Here is a 22,439-nt window from a genome sequence, read left to right on the forward strand (position 1 = left end):
AACTGTCCCTTGCAGCATAAGGAATTTAGGGACATCAGTTACCAACAGATTACCTGGAAGCAGAAGTGCTCCCAGATATTTCCAATTTCTAGACAGAAAAATTCAACAGATCAGAATGGAAAGGTTAAGGTACACATCCTTAACTGCTGTCTCTGATGAGCTTTCCACCCAAAGCAGAGATATTATACTTGCTGTGATTCAAATGCTGCTAAGTGTGCTATACCTTGAAACTTGCTGTCTCAAAGTGGGAACATCAGCCTGCTCCTAAGCACCTGGGTCATCACCTGTGTCTCTGAGAAACTGGCCAGTCAGGCCTGACAGGATCAATTTAGAGCATTAAAAAATAAACAGCAAAACAAAACCCTTAAACCGTTAACATCTTTAGGTTTTTTTCTTTCTTTCTTTTTTTTTTTTTGAGACCTCACCACTTAAATGACAGTGGCCTACTAGATACTCACTTGGGAACTGAGGAGACTCATCTCAGCAGACTAAATGCCTCAACATCCAAATTTCCGAAAAAGGCACTCTGTGTGTCTTTCGGGTCGTATTTCACGAAGCCCCAGTCCACATCCCTTCTCCCACTCTTTAGTTGTGCTTTCGAACAGGGCCACTATGATGACCTTCTCCCCAAACGGGGGCAATTTGGGTGGAGGAAGAGGAGATCAGCAAGCAAATATAGTTTCTCAGATATCAAACCAGTTACCATAAACAGTTTAGAAGAGAAAAGCATAGTTTTCTGGGCCTGGACTGGCCTCACAGACGGGAGAATGAACAAAGCTGCAAAGACAGGCGGCAGCAGGAAGGCCAAGATCTGATCTGGGACAAAACTGAGATGCACAGGGCAGGCTGCAGGCTGTAATCACAGCCTTTACACCCCTCTAAGTCCCTTCTTCTCTTCCCTGCAACTCATTTCACAGGGGAGGATGGGGAGTGATATGTAGGACCGGACTCCATGGGCACCCCAGCCTCCAACTGCCATCTGGCGCCCACAGCCCCGCCTGTTGTTGTGCACTGGAGGGCCGGGAACCCCTCCCAGCCCTGCACATTCTGGAAATGGCAGTCAAGCAGCCCCATAAGACTGGGAGCTGACTGTGGCTCAGATCATGAATTCCTTATTGCAAAATTCAGACTTATATGGAAGAGAGTAGGGAAGACCACTAGGCCATTCAGGTATGTGATTATACGGTGGAAGTGACAAATATATTCAAGCAATTAGATATGATAGAGTGCCTGAAGAACTACGGATGGAAGTTCATAATATTTGTACAGGAGGCAGTGAAGAAACCACCACCAAGGGAAAGAAATGCAGAAAGAAAAATTGGCTGCCTGAGGATGCCTTACAAATAGTTGAGTAAAGAAGAGAAGCAAAAGGCAAAGGAGAAAAGAAAAGGGATACCCGTCTCAATGCAGAGTTGCAAAGAAGAGCAAGGAGAGATAAAAAAGACTTCCTCAGTGATAAATGAAAAGAAATAGAAGAAACAATAGAATGGGAAAGACTAGAGATCTCAAGAAAATTAGAGACACAAAGGGAATTTTCATGCAAAGATGGGCACAATAAAGGACAGAAATGGTATGGACCTAACAGAAGCAGAAGATATTAAGAAAAGGTGGCAAGAATACACAGAAGAACTATTCAAAAAACGTCTTAATGACCCAGAGAACCACGATGGTGTGATCACTCACCTAGAGACAGACATCCTGGAGTGTGAAGTCAAGTGGGCCTTAGGATGCATTACTAGTAGACGTGATGGAATTCTAGCTAAGCTATTTCAAATCCTAAAAGATGATGCTGTCAAAGTGTTGCTATCAATGTGCCAGCAAATTTGGAAAACTCAGCAGTGGCCACAGAGCTCGAAAAGGGCAGTTTTCATTCTGATCCCAAAGAGGAGCAACATCAAAGGATGTTCAGTCTACTGCACAGTTGCACTCATTTCACATGCCAGCAAGGCAATGCTCAAAATCCTTCAAGCTAGGCTTCAACAGTATGTGAACTGAGAGCTTCCAGATGTACTAGCTGGATTTAGAAAAGGCAGAGGAATCAGAGATCAAATTGCCAACAACATCTGTTGAATCATAGGAAAAGAAAGGGAACTGAAAGATTATTAGTGAACCATGAAAGATGCTGGGATTCTTGGCCTCTGGAGGAGAAGAATTCAATCTGGGGCAAGTGATGAGGCTTGATCACTCAGAGCTCTTTTATAATAAAGTTTTATTTAAGTATAAAAGAAATAGAAGCTTTCTTACATAGATCAGAATGGGGCAGAAAGAGTGCCCCCTGCTAGTCTTTAGCCGGATGTTATACAGTTACTAGCACTAGCTTGCTGTTAATTATAGAAAGGAAATGTCTCAAAATTCAGAGTAGCACCAGGCCCCTCACTCACAATGTACATTTTGAGATAACATTGGCACCAAGTGAGTCATCCCAGGCCATAAAACGGTTGACATGAATCTTGAAGAAAGGCAGGTTTCCAAGTAAATATAGAGTTTCATTAGATTAGGAGAATGATGTATGAGTAAAACATACTGGTTTTTGAAGTCAGTTCCGAGTCTTAGGCAGAACTGACTTGAAGACAGAGTCTAGAGTAAATACATATTTCATTAGCGTAGCTTAAGACAAACATTTCCACAAGAAAAATGCATTGGTTTGAGAAAAGTTCAGGTGGAGCCAGGTGTCATCATGACAACACAGAATTTTAAAAGAAACCTCTTTTAAACTTGTATCGAGAAGGGAAAAAATCTAACACTTGTTTGTTTCTGCTGCCGCTTAAGAGAGATTTTTAAAAAAATGTCTGACACTTGCAGCCTATTTCCTCCATTTGGAGATCCCTTTTCTTCCTGCCTGTTAGCTTCTCATTACAGAAAAACATCTGCTTCTGTTTCATGGACTGTGATAAAACCTTTGACTGTGTGGACCACAACAAATTATGGCAAATTCTTAAAGAGATGGAAATACCAGACCACCTTACCTGGCTCTTGAGAAACCTGTATGCAAGACATGAAGCAACAGTTAGAACCAGACATGGAACAATGGACTGGTTCAAAATTTGGAAAGGACTACATTAAGGCTGTATGTTTTCACTCTGCTTATTTAATTTATATGCAGAGTATATCATGTGAAATGCCAGGCTGGATGAAGCTCAAGCTAGAATCATGACTGCTGGGAGAAATATCAATAACCTCAGATATGCAGATGACGTCACCCTTTTGGAAGAAAACAAAGAACTAGAGTCTCTTGATGAAGATGAAGAGGAGAGTGGAAAAGCTGGCTTAAAACTCAACATTCAAAAAATGAAGATAATGGCATCCAGTCCCCTGCTTCATGGCAAATAGATAGGGAAACAATGGAAACAGTGATAGACTATTTTCTTGGGCTCCAAAATCACTTCAGACAGTGACTGCAGCCATGAAATTAAAAGACGCTTGCTCCTTGGAAGAAAAGCAATGAAAAGCTAGACAGCATATTAATAAACAGAGACATTACCAACAAAGGTCCATATAGTCAAACCTATGGTTTTTCCAGTAGTCATGTATGGATGTGAGAGTTGGGACCATAAAGAAGGCTGAGTGCCAAAGAACTGATGCTTTTGAACTGTGGTGCTGGAGAAGACCCTCCAGAGTCCCTTGGACAGCAAGGAGATCAAACCAATCAATCCTAAAGGAAATCAATCCTGAATATTCATTGGAAGGACCGATGCTGAAGCTAAAGCTCCACCTAATCGGAAGTACCAACTCATTGAAAAAGACCTTGATGCATGGAAAGATTGAGGGCAGGAGGAGAAGTGGACAACAGAGAATGAGACGGTTGGACGGCATCACTGATTCAATGGACATGAGTTTGAGCAAACTGCGGGAGATAGCGAAGGACAGGGAAGCCTGGCGTGCCGCAGCCTATGGGGTCACAAAGAGTCGGACAGGATTGGGGGACTAAACAACCTCCCCAAGGCACCTGCTACAGCTGGCTGAGACACCACAGCACCTAGAATGCGCCGCGACAGCCCCGCCTCCCGCCCTGCCCCTCCGTGAGCGCGGAAGGCTGGGCACCACCCCCACGCCCTACCCTGTGCAACCGGGAACTGTAGTTCTACAGCCCTGCAAGCCGCCGGCTGCAGCAGCGGAGACTACCGCTCCCAGAATGCGCAGCGAGCCCCCCCTACCCCTCGCCTTCCCTCCGGAGGGAGGTCCTGCCACGCAGAGAAGAGTGCGTTTTCTTCCCCAGCATCTCCTGCCTGCGGAGACAAAGCGAGGCGGGGAGCCCAGTGTGGTTGGAGTCACCCTGCAGACAGGTACGTCTCCACGAGATGCTGGTGGTGAGACTGGGTTTCTCGCTGACCAGCGAGCGGCTTGCACTTCCGGCAGCCCGCGCAGCGCAGCCTGGGGTTCCTGGAGCTCGGCTGGGCCAGCTGCCGCTCTGCGCACTCCTCTGGCCGCACCGTCTCCTTTGGTCCCCGCTCCGCCGCCAAGTGCAGTGAGGCTGGGGCGTGGGGAGCCTCCGTGGTTACTCAGATCTTTACGGAGAACACGTTGAGGCACCACGCTGGGTGTCTGAAACAGTAAGTCCAGTTTAAAACAGAAGTACGGTACCTGGTACCTAGGGACCTGGAATTGCCTTTTGAAGGCCTCCTTTTTCTCTCTCCCTCTGGACTGCGGTAAATCTTCCCTGTGGACCCGGCATCTAGAGCTGAAAGTGAAGGTATTAGTGGCTCTCAGTCGTGTCCTTTGCGACCCCACGGACTGTAGCCCGCCGTGCTCCTCTGTCCATGGAACTCACCAGGCAAGAATACTGGAGTGGGTAGCCAGTGCCTTCTCCAGGAGAACCTTCCAAACGCAGGGCTGGAACCCGGATCTACCGCATTGCAGGCAGGTTCTTTACCGTCTGAGCCACCAAGGAAGCCTGCCAAAGCAGTCTTAATAGACAAAAAAGGTATTAGATCACGGACTCTAGAGGAAAAGTCTAAGAGACAGTATGAAGGGCCAGAATGTTTTTTAAAAGCACTCAAACTGGCAACATAACTGACACGTATGTAGAAATCCCAAAGATTGTGGTAACAAAATGAATTTTTAAAAACCTGAGCCAACAGTCTTGCTAATAAATAAATTCATATCCTGTAAACAAAAGGATATACTTAGTAAAAGGACCGAAGTTTACATTTCCAAGTCATAAGGCAATAAAGTTACAAATAAGAGAAGTAGGAAGTTTAATGATGAACTCCTCAAAATTTTTTCAGTATTTTTTTTAAATAAATTAATTTCTGGGTGAGGGTGCAAGTCCAAAACACAAACAGAGTACCTATAAACGTCTGTGCTTGCAAATATATCCTAATCAGATATATTCAGTGAAGGTGAATCGAGAAAGTTCTCTGACTGGGAAGCTCCTGAATGCCTAGGTCTGTTGGTTGAAGCTCTTGAGTGCCTCCTTATGAGTGGGAGCAGCACGGAAGGTTGGGGGGGGCAGTGCTTGGAAATGGAACTGATGCAGCAGCTGGTAGCAGAGGCCTCCCTCCTCCTCAGCCTGAACCTGCCTTCACAGTCCTCTCCATCACAGAGCCATGCTGCCACCACAAGTGGGCTGGTGTTGGCGGACAAGATCACAATCACCCTGCAATAGCACATGGGGTGGAAACTGGCAGCAGCAGCTGCAGTAGGGGAAGTTAACAGCCAGGAAGAATATATGATCTACCCTGTGCAAGGACTTGTGATCCCAGAAGTTCTGGTGAGGACTCGGAGCCAGGCTGCTTTGTGTCTCCTTTTCTCCACCATTCTTCCTGTGACTGGTGTGGAAATCCACAAACACATTAACAGTGCCCCTCTGTGGGCTGTGTCAACACATGGAAGTACACAGATGAAGGAGTGTTTTTTTTAATTTATTTATTTAGCTGAGGCATGTGGGATCTACTTTCCTGACCAGGAATGGAACTCAGGCTCCTAACATTGGGAGCTAGTTGTCTTAGCCACTGGACCTGGCATCCAGCTTGGAATGGGTGTGCATGTTAATTGGTTGTGTGTGCTAATTGGCTACCGTTGGATGATAAACCACCCCAAAACCTAGCTAGCTCGTGGTTGAACTCATAGTAAGCACCGTGAGCTTAGCTCAGCTGAGCCATTCTTTCATTTCACCTGGACACCAAGGTGCGTGTATGGTCTGTTGCTGGTTGACTAGGGTGCTCTACTTTTGGGGTTGAGCTGGGGGCCACCTGGGGCACCTGGCTGTCATCCAGCAAGCTCATATGGGCTTGTTTTCATGGAGAGCAGGGATCCAGAAGCAAAATATTCACTATCTTTCCAGCCTAGGCCCAAAGCTGTCAGGGTCATACTTACTGCATTTTTCTTAAAGCACATGAGACCAGCCTCAACCCAAAGTTGAAAGGACTGATTTCTGTCTCTCCATTTTGGTTTCACTTTTTACAGAACCAGCTGTAAAATCACATTGCAAAGGGCATGGATATAGGTAGAAAACATACAATCACTGTTTTTACAATCAGTATCATCATGCCTAAACAAACAAGTTTTATATAAGGTGCAAAGAGAAGTATTAATAAATTGTTGAAAAGCCCACAGAGCTATTAAACAGCTGGGATACACTCTGTCACATCCACCTGATTCCACAGCAGTCGTTGCCAGTAGACCACTCTTCTCCTGCAACTACCCCAGGGTCCTGAGAAGGTGGCTGCTACAACTGAATGAAGATTCCTCTGATTCTTCCCATCTAGTACTATTCAACACCAAAATAATGCCTAAGTACAATGCAGAAGAATTTGAATAAGGAAAGCTCTGAGTTTAAGAAATCAGGTCCAAAGATATTTTCCTTTCTAATCATAGAAGACATTTTAAAATATTAATACCTAAAATGCACTCACATATTTGAAAATTCTTTTCATCACATTTTGCTGTTTCTAGACTATGTAAATCGCAAACAGACTATGATCCACCTGTCAGTTAAAGAATATATTTTTCAAATTAAGAGATCTTCAGCGCATTCCATTGGCTACATTTCATGAAATCAGCTGAGTAATGGTAAGGGTTTTCTCCTTTCCTTTCTGCAAACCAATTTTCCAGGACAAAAAAAAAAAAGATCCAGTGAAGATTCACAGCTGACTTGTGGCAGTAACTATGCCAAAGCTTAAGAGAAGCCTAGCAACCACGGCTGTACAAAGGCCTAATTACAGATAAGCCCCGCAACCCGCATTCCACCTCCAACAAGGCTGTAGAAGGCTTCCCCAGTCCCACAACTAGAGATATTACAGTACTACCAGACAGGAGGGGGCGGATGCAAAATCTCTGTGCTCTCCCACCTCTTTAGACCCATCCATGCCGGGGTCACGATATAGAACCCTGCTTTGGGAAGCTGTCTCCTAAGGTATCTGGTTACATGGGTCAGGGCCTCAGTCTTATGTGCCCCCTAACAAACCAAGGGCACCCCAGCCAGAATCATGACCTCCCATCATGCCTGCAATAGCGGGAGCCAACAGAAGAGTCGCTTAAGGTCATCTGCCTCACCCCTATGCCCTACCAAGGCACCCGGCCCCTAAGTCACCCAACAAGCCAAGGATCTGGCCCCAAGTCGGCAGCAGGCCCTTTACTCAAGCTGGAATGTTCACTAAGGCCAGCAGGCCAGCAACAAGGAGCCACTCCAGGAATCCACAGCCAGTGCAAGATGGCAAACCGTAGCATGTGTGACAGGCACAGGCCAGAGAGTGTTGGAGGAGTGTCTAATTTCACTTCTGTCATCACAACAAAAACTTGAAGCGACGGACCAGCATTACAAGCCCTTGGACTTGGTCATGGCTCTCGGACAGACCAGTGTTACAGCCCTGTGTTACACCTCAGTTTTATTTAGAAAACGAAGGAAAATACATCCTTGAGGCGTGAGGGCATGCTGACCCAAAAGACGAGAGGAGAGAGAGACCCTGGCCCTGACTCTCTTTTTATATGTTTTTCCTCCTCCTGGGCCTGCCGATGTGAGCTGGGCTAGCCTGAATGCTGTTTCTTCTGCCTGAGGTTCTCACTCTGGTCCTCAGCCCTTCCTTCTTCTGTTTTCAAGGGCTTTTCCTTCCTTTGTCTTTTAGCCACCACTCTGTACTCTTTTTCCTATTCTAACTACCTAACATTCCTCCTCAAGAGCTAGGAGGCCAATTCTTTTGGGAATAGGGATACCGAGGTCTCTAGCTACTTCCTGCTGAACTGGGATGGTGAGGGGTGCACCTCCCCTCTGCCAGTCTAGGCCTCAGAGTCTTTATAGTGGTGTCCATCTAAGGGTGAGGTGATATTTTCTGTGGTCGCTATAGTTTTATATATCCTTGTTGAACTGGCAATGCAAGTTGTAGCTTGTTGACTTGGGCAGAGACAAACAGGGACACATGATAATACATGGAGCAATCGCAAGCACATCAATATGCTATAACAAGGATGAGCAGGAGCTCGGCCAACCTCAAATTCCATCACAGGAAGATACCAAAGAGATTGTAGCCACCAGAGAACTCTCAGCTTGTTCCTTCAGATCCTGTGGTGTCTGAATTTTCTTGAGGACTCTGAGACTTTCTTTAACTTAGGAGGTTCAGTTCAGTTAAGTTCAGTCGCTCAGGCGTGTCTGACTCTTTGCGACCCATGAATCGCAGCACGCCAGGCCTCCCTGTTCATCACCATCTCCGGGAGTTCACTCAGACTAACGTGCGATCGAGTCAGTGATGCCATCCAGCCATCTCATCCTCTGTCGTCCCCTTCTCCTCCTGCCCCCAATCCCTCCAGGATCAGAGTCTTTCCAATGAGTCGCTCATCCCATGAGGTGACCAAAGTACTGGAGTTTCAGCTTAGCATCATTCCTTCAAAGAAATCCCAGGTTAATCTCCTTCAGAATGGACTGGTTGGATCTCCGCGGTCCAAGGGACTCTCAAGAGTCTTCCAACACCACAGTTCAAAAGCATCAATTATTCGGCCCTCAGCCTTCTTCACAGATCCACCTCTCACATCCATACATGACCACTGAAAAAACATAGCCTTGACTAGACGAACCTTAGTCGCAAAAGTAATATCTCTGCTTTGGAATATGTTCTCTAGTTGGTCAACACTTTCTTCAGAGAGCAATTTAGATGGCTGCAGTCACCATCTGCAGTGATTTTGGAGCCCCCAAAATAAAGTCTTACACTGTTTCACTGTTTCCCATTCATTTCCCATGAAGTGATGGGACCAGATGCCATGATCTTCGTTCTCTGAATGTTGAACTTTAAGCCAACTTTTTCACTCTCTTCTTCTACTTTCATCAAGAGGCTTTTTAGCTCCTCTTCAGCCTTGCCATTAGGGTAGGTGCTATATCTATGATTATTGATATTTCTCCTGCAATCTTGATTCCAGCTTGTGTTTCTTCCAGTCCCAGTGTTTCTCATGATGTACTCTTGCATATAAATTAAATAAGAACAGGTGAAATTTACAGCCTTGATACTCCTTTCCTAATTGGAACCATTCTGTTGTTCCATGACCAGTTCTAACTGTTGCTTCTGACCTGCATACAGATTTCCCAAGAGGCAGGTCAGGTGGTCTGTATGCCCATCTCTTTCAGAATTTTCCACAGTTTATTGTGATCCACACAGTCAAGGGCTTTGGCATAGTCAATAAAGCAGAAGTAGATGTTTTTCTGGAAAGCTCTTACTCCATGTTATGACTCAGTTTTATTTAGAAAATAAAAGAACAATCCTCTAGTAATTAGGGGCATACCTGCCCAACAGGGTGAAAAGAAGAGACAGAGATGCAGGGCACCTTAAATCATGATTTATATGGTTTTTCTTCCCCTCCTACCCCACCCCTCCGGACGGGGCCCGCTCTACCTAAATTGGATTAGCCAGTACTGTTTGTTTCCTGAGGTTCCTCACTGCTACACTTACTACATTTGTTCTGTTTCCCCTTTTTCACTGTTAGTACAATAATCGGAGACTCATTTTCTATTATCACTACACACACTGAAGCTTGAATGTAAGGAGAGACAGACAGAAAAAGAGAGCAAAGTTCAGAGACAGACTTCCAGAGACCAGAGACGGAGATGCAGATTGACAGACAGACAAGCATCATGCCTTAGACGCAAAGACACCCACACACAGGGAGAGGGACAGAGACAGACACACAGAACACGCGAGAGAGAAGCAGAAAACAGGAGTCAGGGACAGAGGATGGCATCAGATCGAGATGGACACATTGGCACGGACCCTGACAACCACAGAGAGAGGCCTTGCTGCACGACTAGGCGTCCCCAACGCAGGGGGCGTGAGCCTTGGGCCGGCGAGCCCCGGCTGGACGCGGTCCCTGGGGCTGGCAATCACCGTGGGGACCAAGACTTCCTCGCAGCCGAGGTCTCAAGGTCCCCTTCGGCTTGGCCTCCTGAGGCGAGACCAGCCCCGCCCCAGGCCAGAGGTGAGTGTGGGAGAGAGTGTCGTGTGAGTGTGCTGGTGAGGCGATGGTGGGTTTCGGCTCGATGGGGCGGTGGATACCACAGTGAGGGGAGGTTGCTGGGGCTTTGGAGCTCTGTCCTCTTGCTGTCTCTCTCTCTCCTCTTCTCCGTCTCCCCCACTTGTGGTTTCCGGCTCTTGACCTGTCTGGGCTGCGGGGGGGTGTGTCTGTGTTTGGGGGAGGGGGCGGGCGTGAGGGTGTGTGTGTGTGTGTGTGTTGTGGGGTGTGTGTGTTGTGCGCCCGCGCCTGCGGGAGCCGCGAGGTTGCCTGCCAGGATGCGTCTGGGGGTGGGGCCGCTGGGCCCAGCCCTTAGAATGCCTGAGGCCTGCCAAGGAGGCCCAGATAGAGACCCGCGCCCCCGCCGCCGTTCGTCTGGTTTCCTGGACGCCGGCCGAGGGGCTCGCGGAGCCGCGCGAGGCAACCCAGGTCCAGCGGGAGTCGGGGCCCCGGCCAGCCAACCTGAGAGGGCTGGAGGCAGGCGGCGGCTCTGAGCGCGGTGGGTGCCAGGGGCCAGCGGCAGGTGCGGCTTGCAGTGCGGCTGGGGCCGGGGCTAAAGGAGAGGAGGCAGGGCAAAACAGAAACAACAAAAAGCTACGCACCGGATTCCCAGCGGTCTCCCATCCAAGTACTAGCCAGCCCGACCCTGCTTAGCTTCCGAGATCAGACGATCGGGCGCGTTCAGGGTGGTATGGCCGTAGACGGAGCGGCTGCCGCCAGGCGCCCTAAAGCCTTCCCTGCCTGCCGCCTTCAGCCTGACCTGCCGCCTGCCAGCGGCGGTCAGTCCAGCTCGCCACGGAGCGCGCGCTGCACTGAGCTGCACCACCCGCGACCGGACTCGGCGGCCCGGGGGCCGGCACACGCCACCGCGCCCCGCCCCCGCCCCGCCCCCCCCACGGCCAACACGGCCGGCCCGGCCGGGGACCACAGGGCTTCCGGGACCGGGAGCAGCCGGCGGTGTGCCTGCCGGGGGTGGGCGGGAGGGGTGGAGTGAGGGGCGCCGAGGTCTGGCGCTCCACCCTGGGACCCCTCAGGCACCACCCGGCTCGGGGCCGCCGCCCCTCCCCCAGCCCCCTCGCCCCACCTCCCCAAGGCGTTCGCTGCCCAGGGCCTCGGGGGCCCGCTGGGGCCCGCGGTCCTCTGAGCCTCCTGGGCCAGGCGCAGCCAGCCAGGCCCTGAGCGCCCATCCGCCCGGCACCTGCGGTGCCCAAACCACCTGCAGCCACCAGCGCCGGCGACCAGAGCTCGTCAGCCCCGCCCCTTCGCTCCTACGAGGCCCCCGTTGCCCACGCCCTCTCAAGCACCGGACCTTGCTGAGGGTGCAGACGAGCGACGCAGCCACACCGGACAGGCACACAGACACACTCGCAGGCACCCGCCAAGTGAGACAGCCGGCCAGCAGCCTCGTCACAGCGTACACCAAGCACCCGTGAGAGGCAGGGGCCAGAGGAAGGGACGGCACCAATGAGGAGAGAGAGACGCAAAGAGATGAAGGTTCGAGACAGGCCCCCAAGAGCGAGAGGGCAGATGCAGATGCAGATGCAGATGCACAGACAGACAGACACAGCGCGCAGGCACACCCAGGAGGAGAGCCAGAGAGAGGAGACAACAGAGACGACAGGAGACGGAAGCACGGACAGGGCAGGGGGATGGCATCCCATCCGAGACGGACACTCTGGCACAGACCGTCACAGCGAGAGCGGCCGTGCGCAAGGAGGGGGCGTGAGCCTTGGGCCGGGCGGGAGCCCGGCTGGACGCAGCCCTGGGGCTGGCAATCACCGTGGGGACCAAGACTTCCTCGCAGCCGAGGTCCTCAGGTCCCTTCGGCCTGGCTCTGAGGCGAGACCCAGCCCCCGCCCCAGGCCAGAGTGAGTGTGAGAGAGTGTGCGTGTGAGTGTGTCGGTGGGCGACGGTGGGGTCGGGTCGACTGGGGGAGCTGGTGGATACCCACAGTGGAGGGGGGGAGGGTGTGGCGGCCGGGGCTGGAAGCCTGTGCGGTCCTCTTGCTGTCTCTCTCTCTCCCTCTTTCTCCGTCTCCCTTACTTGGTTTCCGGCTCTTGACCTGTCTGGGCTGCGGGGGTGTGTCTGTGTTTGGGGGGGGGGCGGGCGTGAGGTGTGTGTGTGTGTGTGTGTGTGTGTGTGTGTGCGCCCGCGCCTGCGGGAGACCGCAGTTGCCTGCCAGGCGCGTCTGGGGGTGGGGCTGGGGCCCCGGCCCGCCCTAGAATGCCTGAGGCCTGCCAGGGAGCCCCAGACAGAGACCCCCGCGCCCCCGCCGCCGCCATCTGGTTTCCTGGACGCCGAAAGCCGAGGGCTCGCGGGCCGCGCGGAGGCAACCCAGGTCTGCAGCGGGAGTCGGGGCCCCGGCCAGCCAACCGAGAGGGCTGGAAGGCAGGCGCGGCTCTGAGCGCGGTGGGTGCCAGGGGCCAGCGGCAGGTGCGGTTGCGGTGCGGCTGGGGCCGGGGGCTAAAGGAGAGGGAGGCAGGGCAAAATAGAAACAACAAAAGCCTACAGCACCCATCCCAGGCGGTCTCCCATCCAAGTACTAACGGCCCGACCCTGCTTAGCCGAGATCAGACGACCAGGTGGTATGGGCTGTACGGAGGCGGCTGCTCGCCAGGAAGCCAGAGCCCTGCGCTGCGCCTGCCTTTCGCTCCGACCTGCCGCCCGGGCCAGCCGGCGGCCGCAGCTCTAGCTCTGCACGGAGCGCGCGCGCACTTGAGCTGCACCACCCGCGACCGGACTCGGCGGCCCGGGCGGCACATGCCCCGCCGCGCCCCGCCCGCCCCCGCCCCCCCCCGCCAAACGGCGGCCCGGCCTGGGGAACCAAGGGCTTTCCGGGACGGAGCAGCCACAAGGCCGTGTGCTGGGGGTAGGAGGGTGGAGTGAGGGGCGCGAGGTCTTGGCGCTCTCCCACCTGGGACCCTCCAGCACACCCGGCTCAGGGCGCGCCCCTCCCCCAGCCCCTCGCCCACCTCCCCACAGGCCTGCTGCCCAGGGCCTCGGGGCCCGCTGGGGCCGGCACTCTGAGCTTCCCGCGGCCCAGGCGCAGCCCAGCCGTGTCCGCATCCTGCGCCGCACCTGCGCGGTGCCCAACCCACCCTGCAGCCACCAGCGCCGGCGACCAGAGCTCGTCAGCCCCGGCCTCTGCTCCTACCGAGGCCCTGTTGCCCCCACGCCGCCCTCCAAGCACCGGACCCTGCTGAGGTGCAACGATGCGACGTGCAGCCACACGGACAGGCACACAGACACACCGCAGGCCGTCCACGCCAAGTGACAGCGGCGGCAAGCTCGTCAGCCAGGCACAGCTGACACCCACCCGTGATGAGGCGCGGGCCAGAGGAAGGGACGGCAGGCCGGGGGTCGGAGAGACAGAGACGCAAAGAGATGAAGGTTCATGTGAGACATGGCCCCAAAGACGGCGAGAGGGTCGCAGATGCAGATGCAGATGCAGATGCCAACAGACAGACAGACACTGAGCGCGCAGGACACACCCAGGGATGGGAGAGCCGAGAGACGAGACACATGAGCTGACCGACCGACGAGACGGGAAAGCGGGGACGGCTAGGGCACAGGATTGGCATCCCATCCGAGACGGGACATCGGCACAGCGGCTGCCACACGCAGAGAAGGCCCGTGCGCAAGGGAGGGGGCGGAGCCTTGGGGCGGGGCGAGCCCCCGGCTGGGACGCCGGTGCCCTGAGGGCTGGCAATCACCGTGGGGACCTCCCAAGACTTTCCTCGCAGCCGAAGGTCTCAAAGGTCCCACGGCTTGGCTCCTGAGGCAGACTCCAGCCCCCGCCCCCAGGCCTGAGGGTGAGTGTGGGAGAGAGTGTGCGTGTGAGTGGTCGGTGGGCCGACGGTGGGTGTTGGTCGACTGGGGGGCGGGGTGGGATTACCCAAGGTGGGAGGGAGGAGGTGGCGGCCGGGGCTTGGAAGCCTCAGGCGGTCCTCTGCTGGTCTCTCTCTTCCTCTTTCTCCGTCTCCTATTTGTGGTTTCCGGCTCTTGAACCTCGTCTGTGCTGCTTATGGGGTGTGTCTTGTGTTTGGGGAGGGGGCGGGCGTGAGGTGGTGTGCTGTGTGGGGTGTGTGTGTGTGTGTGTGTGTGTTGTGCGCCCGCGCCTGCGTGAGACCGCGAGGTTGCCTGCAGATCGGTCTGGGGTGGGCTTGGGGCCCTGGCCCCGCCCAGAATTGCCTGAGGCCTGCCAAGAGGCAGTAAGCCCGCCCCGCCGCGTTCGTCTGGTTTCCTGGACGCCGAAAGCCGAGGGGCCTGCGGGCGCGCGAGGCAAACCAGGTCTTGCAGCGGGAGTCGCCCGGCCAGCCACCTGAGAGGGGAATTGAAGGCAGGCGGCGGCCTGAGCGACGGGTGGTGCCAGGGCCAGCGGCAGGTGCGCATTGCGCGTGCGGCTGGCCGGGGCTGAAGCAGCAGGGAGGCAGGGCAAAACAGACAACCAAAAAGCTACAGCACCCTGCATTCCCAGGCGGTCTCCATCCAAGTACTAACGGGCCCGACCCTGCTTAGTTCGAGATCAGACGAGATGGCATGCGTTCAGCGGGTATGGCCATAGACGGAGCGGGCTGCCGCCAGTGCGGCCCTAAGAGCCCTTGCGCGCGCCTGCCTTCGCTCTGACCTGCGCCGCCGGCCAGCCGGCGGCCGCAGCTCTCCAGCTCCACGGAGCGCGCTCCGCACTTGGCGCACCACCCGCGACCGGACTCCCGCGGCCCTGGGGCCGCACACGCCTGCCCGCGCGTCCGCCCCGCCCCGGCCCCCTCCTTAATGGCCAACACACGGCGGCGTGGGCCTCGGCTCTGGGCGCGCAACAGGGCTGTCCGAAGGCGAGAACTGGAGTCAGCCAACGCGTGCTCTGCCGCGGGTGTAGCTGGGTGAGGGTGGAGTGAGGGGCGCCGAGGTCTCTGGGCGCTCTCCCACCCTGGACCCTCAGGCACCGGCTTCTGGGGGCCGCCGCCCCTCCCCCAGCCCCCTCGCCCCACCTCCCAGGCTTCTGGCTGCCCAGGGCCCTCGGGGCCCGCCGCCCGCGTGTCCCTGAGTCCTGCGCCCAGGCGCAGCCCAGCCGTGGCCCTGAGCGCCCATCCTTGCCCGGCACCCTCGGTTGCCCAAACCCACCTGCAGCCACCAGCGCCGGCGACCAGAGTTTCGTCAGCCCGAAACCCTTCGCCCTACCGAGGCCCCCCTCGTTGCCCTCTAGCCGCCCTCCAGTACACCGGACCTTGCTGAGGGTGCAGACGGAGACGACGCAGCCACGACGGACAGGCACACAGATACACCGCAGGCACCCACGCCTAAGTGAGACAGCCGGCTCGGCGCAAGTCTCAGCCAGGGGCTTACACAGAGGCACACACCCGTGAGAGGCCGGGGCAGCAGAGGAAGGTTGCGACGGCAAGCCGGGGTCAGGAGAGACAGAGACGCAAAGAGATGAAGGTCTGAGACAGGCTCCCAAGACGGCGAGAGGGCAGATGCAGATGGCATGCACGGCCACAGACAGACAGACGAGCGCGCAGGCACACCCAGGGAGGGGAGAGACGGAGACAGACACCAACCGACAGCGAGACGGAAAGCGGGAGACGGACAGGGCACAGGGGATGGCATCCCATCTGAGACGGACACTCTGGCACAGACCGTCACACAGCGCAGAGAGCGGCTCAGGCAAGGGGAGGGGCGAGCCTTTGGCCAGGCGACCCCGGCTGGACGCCGCTCCTGGGGCTGGCAATCATGGGGACCCCAAGACTTCCTCGCAGCCGAGGTCTCAAAGGTCCCTTCGGCTTGGCTCCCTGAGGCGAGACCCAGCCCCCGTCCCAGGCCAGAGGGTGAGTGTGGGAGAGAGTGTGTGAGTGTGTCGGGAAGGCGACGGTGGGGCTGGGCGACTGGGGGGCCGGGTGGATACCCACAGTGGGAGGGAGGTGGCATGGGGGCCTTGGACAGCGGTCCTCTTGCTGTCTCTCTCTCCCTCTTTCTCCGTCTCCTTACTTGTGGTTTGGCTCTGACCTGTCTGGGCCGTGGGGGTGTGTCTGTGTTTGGGGGAGGGGGCGTGCAGTGTGTGTGTGTGTGTGTGTGTGTGTGTGTTGTGTGCCTGCGCCTTGTGGAGACCGCGAGGTTGCCTGCCAGGATGTTCTTGGGGTGGGGGTGGGCCCCGGCCCCAGAATTGCCTGAGGCCTGCCAAGGAGGCCCAGACAGAGACCCCCGCCGCCGCCGTTCGTCTGGTTTCCTGGACGCCGAAAGCCGAGGGCTCGCCGCGCGGAGGCAACCCAGGTCTGCAGCGGGAGTCGGCCCGGCCAGCCAACCTGAGAGGGGCTGGAAGGCAGGCGGCGGCTCTGAGCGCGGTGGGGTGCCAGGGCCAGCGGCAGGTGCGGCTTGCGGTGCGGCTGGGGCCGGGGCTAAAGGAGAGGGGAGGCAGGGCAAAACAGAACAAAAGCCTACAGCACCCGGTATTCCCAGGCGGTCTCCCATCCAAGTACTAACCGGGCCCGACCTGCTTAGCTTCCGAGATCAGACGAGATCGGCGCGCAGGGTGGTATGGCCGTAGACGGAGGCGGCTGCCGCCAGGCGCCCTAAGAGCCCTGCGCTGCGCCTGCCTTTCGCTCTGACCTGCCGCCGGGCCAGCCGGCGGCCGCAGCTCTCCAGCCTCCACGGAGCGCGCGCTGCACTTGAGCTGCACCACCGCGACGGACTCCCGGCGGCCTGGGGGCCGCACACACGCCCCGCGCCCCGCCCCCGCCCCCGCCCCCCCCCGGCCAACACACGGCCGGCCCGCCCGGGGACCACAGGGCTTCCGGGACGGGAGCAGCCGTGGCCGTGCCTCGCGGGGGTGTAGCGGGGAGGGTGGAGTGAGGGCGCCGAGGTCTTGGCGCCTCCCACCCTGGGACCCTCCAGGCACCACCCGGCTCGGGGGCCGCCGCCCTCCCCAGCCCCTCGCCCACCTCCCCAAGGCGTTCTGCCCAGGGCCTCGGGGCCCGCTGGGGCCCGCGGTCCTCTGAGCCTCCTGCGGGCCCAGGCGCAGCCCAGCCGGCCCTGAGCGCCCATCCTGCCCGGCACCTGCGCGGTGCCCAAACCCACCTGCAGCCACCAGCGCCGGCGACCAGAGCTCGTCAGCCCCGCCCCTTCGCCCTACCGAGGCCTCCCCCTGCCCCCACGCCGCCCTCCAAGCACCGGACCTTGCTGAGGGTGCAGACGAGCGACGTGCAGCCACACGGACAGGCACACAGACACACTCGCAGGCACCCACGCCAAGTGAGACAGCCGGCCGGCGCAAGCTCGTCAGCCAGGGCCACAGCCAGAGCACCCACCCGTGAGAGGCCGGGGCCAGAGGAAGGGACGGCAGGCCGGGGGTCAGGAGAGACAGAGACGCAAAGAGATGAAGGTTCAGAGACAGGCTCCCAAGACGGCGAGAGGGCAGATGCAGATGCAGATGCAGATGCACACAGACAGACAGACACGAGCGCGCAGGCACACCCAGGGAGGGAGAGCCAGAGAGACGGAGACACAGAGCGACCGACCGACAGCGAGACGGAAAGCGGGAGACGGACAGGGCACAGGGGATGGCATCCCATCCGAGACGGACACTCTGGCACAGACCGTCACACAGCGCAGAGCGGCCCGTGCGCAAGGGAGGGGCGTGAGCCTTGGGCCGGGCGAGCCCCGGCTGGACGCGCTGCCCTGGGGCTGGCAATCACCCGTGGGGACCCCAAGACTTCCTCGCAGCCGAGGTCTCAAAGGTCCCCTTCGGCTTGGCTCCCTGAGGCGAGACCCAGCCCCGCCCCCCAGGCCAGAGGGTGAGTGTGGGAGAGAGTGTGTGAGTGTGTGTGTGGGCGACGGTGGGTCGGGTCGAGGGGGCCGGGTGGATACCCACAGTGGAGGGGGAGGGTGTGGCGGCCGGGGCTTTGGAAGCCTGTGCGGTCCTCTTGCTGTCTCTCTCTCCTCTTTCTCCGTCTCCCTTACTTGTGGTTTCCGGCTCTTGACCTGTCTGGGCCTGGGGGTGTGTCTGTGTTTGGGGGAGGGGGGCGTGAGTGTGTGTGTGTGTGTGTGTGTGTGTGTGTGTGTGTGTGTTGTGCCCGCGCCTGCGGGAGACCGCGAGGTTGCCTGCCAGGATGCGCCTGGGGGTGGGGCTGGGGCCCCGGCCCCGCCCAGAATTGCCTGAGGCCTGCCAAGGAGGCCCAGACAGAGACCCCCGCGCCCCCGCCGCCGCCGTTCGTCTGGTTTCCTGGACGCCGAAAGCCGAGGGGCTCGGGGCCGCGCGGAGGCAACCCAGGTCTGCAGCGGGAGTCGGGGCCCCGGCCAGCCAACCTGAGAGGGGCTGGAAGGCAGGCGGCGGCTCTGAGCGCGGTGGGGTGCCAGGGGCCAGCGGCAGGTGCGGCTTGCGGTGCGGCTGGGGCCGGGGGCTAAAGGAGAGGGGAGGCAGGGCAAAACAGAAACAAAAAAGCCTACAGCACCCGGTATTCCCAGGCGGTCTCCCATCCAAGTACTAACCGGGCCCGACCCTGCTTAGCTTCCGAGATCAGACGAGATCGGGCGCGTTCAGGGTGGTATGGCCGTAGACGGAGGCGGCTGCCGCCAGGCGCCCTAAGAGCCCTGCGCTGCGCCTGCCTTTCGCTCTGACCTGCCGCCCGGGCCAGCCGGCGGCCGCAGCTCTCCAGCTTCGCACGGAGCGCGCGCTGCACTTGAGCTGCACCACCCGCGACCGGACTCCCGGCGGCCCGGGGCCGGCACACGCCGCCCGCGCCCCGCCCCGCCCTGCCCCCCCGGCCAACACACGGCCGGCCCGGCCGGGGGACCACAGGCTTCCGGGACCGGGAGCAGCCGGCCGGGTGTGCCTGCCGGGGGTGTAGCGGGGAGGGTGGAGTGAGGGGCGCCGAGGTCTTGGCGCTCTCCCACCCTGGGACCCTCCAGGCACCACCCGGCTCGGGGCCGCCGCCCCTCCCCAGCCCCTCGCCCACCTCCCCAAGGCGTTCGCTGCCCAGGGCCTCGGGGCCCGCTGGGGCCCGCGGTCCTCTGAGCCTCCTGCGGGCCCAGGCGCAGCCCAGCCGTGGCCCTGAGCGCCCATCCTGCCCGGCACCTGCGCGGTGCCCAAACCCACCTGCAGCCACCAGCGCCGGCGACCAGAGCTCGTCAGCCCCGCCCCTTCGCCCTACCGAGGCCCCCCCTGCCCCCACGCCGCCCTCCAAGCACCGGACCTTGCTGAGGGTGCAGACGAGCGACGTGCAGCCACACGGACAGGCACACAGACACACTCGCAGGCACCCACGCCAAGTGAGACAGCCGGCCGGCGCAAGCTCGTCAGCCAGGGCCACAGCCAGAGCACCCACCCGTGAGAGGCCGGGGCCAGAGGAAGGGACGGCAGGCCGGGGTCAGGAGAGACAGAGACGCAAAGAGATGAAGGTTCAGAGACAGGCTCCCAAGACGGCGAGAGGGCAGATGCAGATGCAGATGCAGATGCACACAGACAGACAGACACGAGCGCGCAGGCACACCCAGGAGGGAGAGCCAGAGAGACGGAGACACAGAGCGACCGACCGACAGCGAGACGGAAAGGGAGACGGACAGGGCACAGGGGATGGCATCCCATCCGAGACGGACACTCTGGCACAGACCGTCACACAGCGCAGAGCGGCCCGTGCGCAAGGGAGGGGGCGTGAGCCTTGGGCCGGGCGAGCCCGGCTGGACGCGCTGCCCTGGGGCTGGCAATCACCCGTGGGGGACCCCAAGACTTCCTCGCAGCCGAGGTCTCAAAGGTCCCCTTCGGCTTGGCTCCCTGAGGCGAGACCCAGCCCCGCCCCAGGCCAGAGGGTGAGTGTGGGAGAGAGTGTGCGTGTGAGTGTGTCGGTGGGCGACGGTGGGGTCGGGTCGACTGGGGGCCGGGTGGATACCCACAGTGGAGGGGGAGGGTGTGGCGGCCGGGCTTTGGAAGCCTGTGCGGTCCTCTTGCTGTCTCTCTCTCCTCTTTCTCCGTCTCCCTTACTTGTGGTTTCCGGCTCTTGACCTGTCTGGGCTGCGGGGGTGTGTCTGTGTTTGGGGGAGGGGGCGGGCGAGTGTGTGTGTGTGTGTGTGTGTGTGTGTGTGTGTGTGTGTTGTGCGCCCGCGCCTGCGGGAGACCGCGAGGTTGCCTGCCAGGATGCGCCTGGGGGTGGGGCTGGGGCCCCGGCCCCGCCCAGAATTGCCTGAGGCCTGCCAAGGGAGCCCAGACAGAGACCCCGCGCCCCCCGCCGCCGCCGTTCGTCTGGTTTCCTGGACGCCGAAAGCCGAGGGCTCGCGGGCCGCGCGGAGGCAACCCAGGTCTGCAGCGGGAGTCGGGCCCCGGGCCAACCTGAGAGGGGCTGGAAGGCAGGCGGCGGCTCTGAGCGCGGTGGGGTGCCAGGGGCCAGCGGCAGGTGCGGCTTGCGGTGCGGCTGGGGCCGGGGGCTAAAGGAGAGGGGAGGCAGGGCAAAACAGAAACAACAAAAAGCCTACAGCACCCGGTATTCCCAGGCGGTCTCCCATCCAAGTACTAACCGGGGCCCGACCCTGCTTAGCTTCCGAGATCAGACGAGATCGGGCGCGTTCAGGGTGGGCCGTAGACGGAGGCGGCTGCCGCCAGGCGCCCTAAGAGCCCTGCGCTGCGCCTGCCTTTCGCTCTGACCTGCCGCCCCGGCCAGCCGGCGGCCGCAGCTCTCCAGCTCTCCACGGAGCGCGCGCTGCACTTGAGCTGCACCACCGACCGACTCCCGGCGGCCCGGGGCCGGCACACGCCGCCGCGCCCCCGCCCCCGCCCCCGCCCCCCCCCCCCACGGCCAACACACGGCCGGCCCGGCCCGGGGACCACAGGGCTTCCGGGACGGGAGCAGCCGGCCGGGTGTGCCTGCGGGGGTGTAGGAGGGTGGAGTGAGGGGCGCCGAGGTCTTGGCGCTCTCCCACCCTGGGACCCTCCAGGCACCACCCGGCTCGGGGGCCGCGCGCCCTCCCCAGCCCCTCGCCCACCTCCCCAGGCGTTCGCTGCCCAGGGCCTCGCCCGCCCGCCCGCGGTCCTCTGAGCCTCCTGCGGGCCCAGGCGCAGCCCAGCCGTGGCCCTGAGCGCCCATCCTGCCCGGCACCTGCGCGGTGCCCAAACCCACCTGCAGCCACCGCCGGCGACCAGAGCTCGTCAGCCCCGCCCCTTCGCCCTACCGAGGCCTCCCCTGCCCCCACGCCGCCTCCAAGCACCGGACCTTGCTGAGGGTGCAGACGAGCGACGTGCAGCCACACGGACAGGCACACAGACACACTCGCAGGCACCCACGCCAAGTGAGACAGCCGGCCGGCGCAAGCTCGTCAGCCAGGGCCACAGCCAGAGCACCCACCCGTGAGAGGCCGGGGCCAGAGGAAGGGACAGGCCGGGGGTCAGGAGAGACAGAGACGCAAAGAGATGAAGGTTCAGAGACAGGCTCCCAAGACGGCGAGAGGGCAGATGCAGATGCAGATGCAGATGCACACAGACAGACAGACACGAGCGCGCAGGCACACCCAGGGAGGGAGAGCCAGAGAGACGGAGACACAGAGCGACCGACCGACAGCGAGACGGAAAGCGGGAGACGGACAGGGCACAGGGGATGGCATCCCATCCGAGACGGACACTCTGGCACAGACACAGCGCAGAGAGCGGCCCGTGCGCAAGGGAGGGGGCGTGAGCCTTGGGCCGGGCGAGCCCCGGCTGGACGCGCTGCCCTGGGGCTGGCAATCACCGTGGGGACCCCAAGACTTCCTCGCAGCCGAGGTCTCAAAGGTCCCCTTCGGCTTGGCTCCCTGAGGCGAGACCCAGCCGCCCCCAGGCCAGAGGGTGAGTGTGGGAGAGAGTGTGCGTGTGAGTGTGTCGGGGCGACGGTGGGTCGGGGTCGACTGGGGGGCCGGGTGGATACCCACAGTGGAGGGGGAGGGTGTGGCGGCCGGGCTTTGGAAGCCTGTGCGGTCCTCTTGCTGTCTCTCTCTCTCCCTCTTTCTCCGTCTCCTTACTTGTGGTTTCCGGCTCTTGACCTGTCTGGGCTGGGGGGGTG

The 22,439-nt window shown here is 59.0% G+C and overlaps 1 non-coding gene and 3 pseudogenes across 1 annotated transcript; all 4 read right to left on the minus strand.

Moving 5' to 3' along the window:
• Positions 1-11,019: 11,019 nt before the first annotated feature.
• LOC114112147 (5S ribosomal RNA) lies at positions 11,020-11,131 on the minus strand (annotated as a pseudogene).
• A 5,722-nt stretch (positions 11,132-16,853) lies between these two features.
• On the minus strand, positions 16,854-16,968 carry LOC114110879 (5S ribosomal RNA; annotated as a pseudogene).
• Positions 16,969-18,857: 1,889 nt separating this feature from the next.
• Positions 18,858-18,976, minus strand: LOC114112340 (5S ribosomal RNA). The gene has a single exon (XR_003587685.1). It is a non-coding gene; the product is annotated as a 5S ribosomal RNA (ribosomal RNA).
• Positions 18,977-20,876: 1,900 nt separating this feature from the next.
• LOC114112148 (5S ribosomal RNA) lies at positions 20,877-20,992 on the minus strand (annotated as a pseudogene).
• Between the last annotated feature and the right edge of the window lie 1,447 nt (positions 20,993-22,439).

Source organism: Ovis aries, chromosome 25 (assembly GCF_016772045.2).
Source record: "Ovis aries strain OAR_USU_Benz2616 breed Rambouillet chromosome 25, ARS-UI_Ramb_v3.0, whole genome shotgun sequence".
NCBI lineage: Eukaryota > Metazoa > Chordata > Mammalia > Artiodactyla > Bovidae > Ovis > Ovis aries.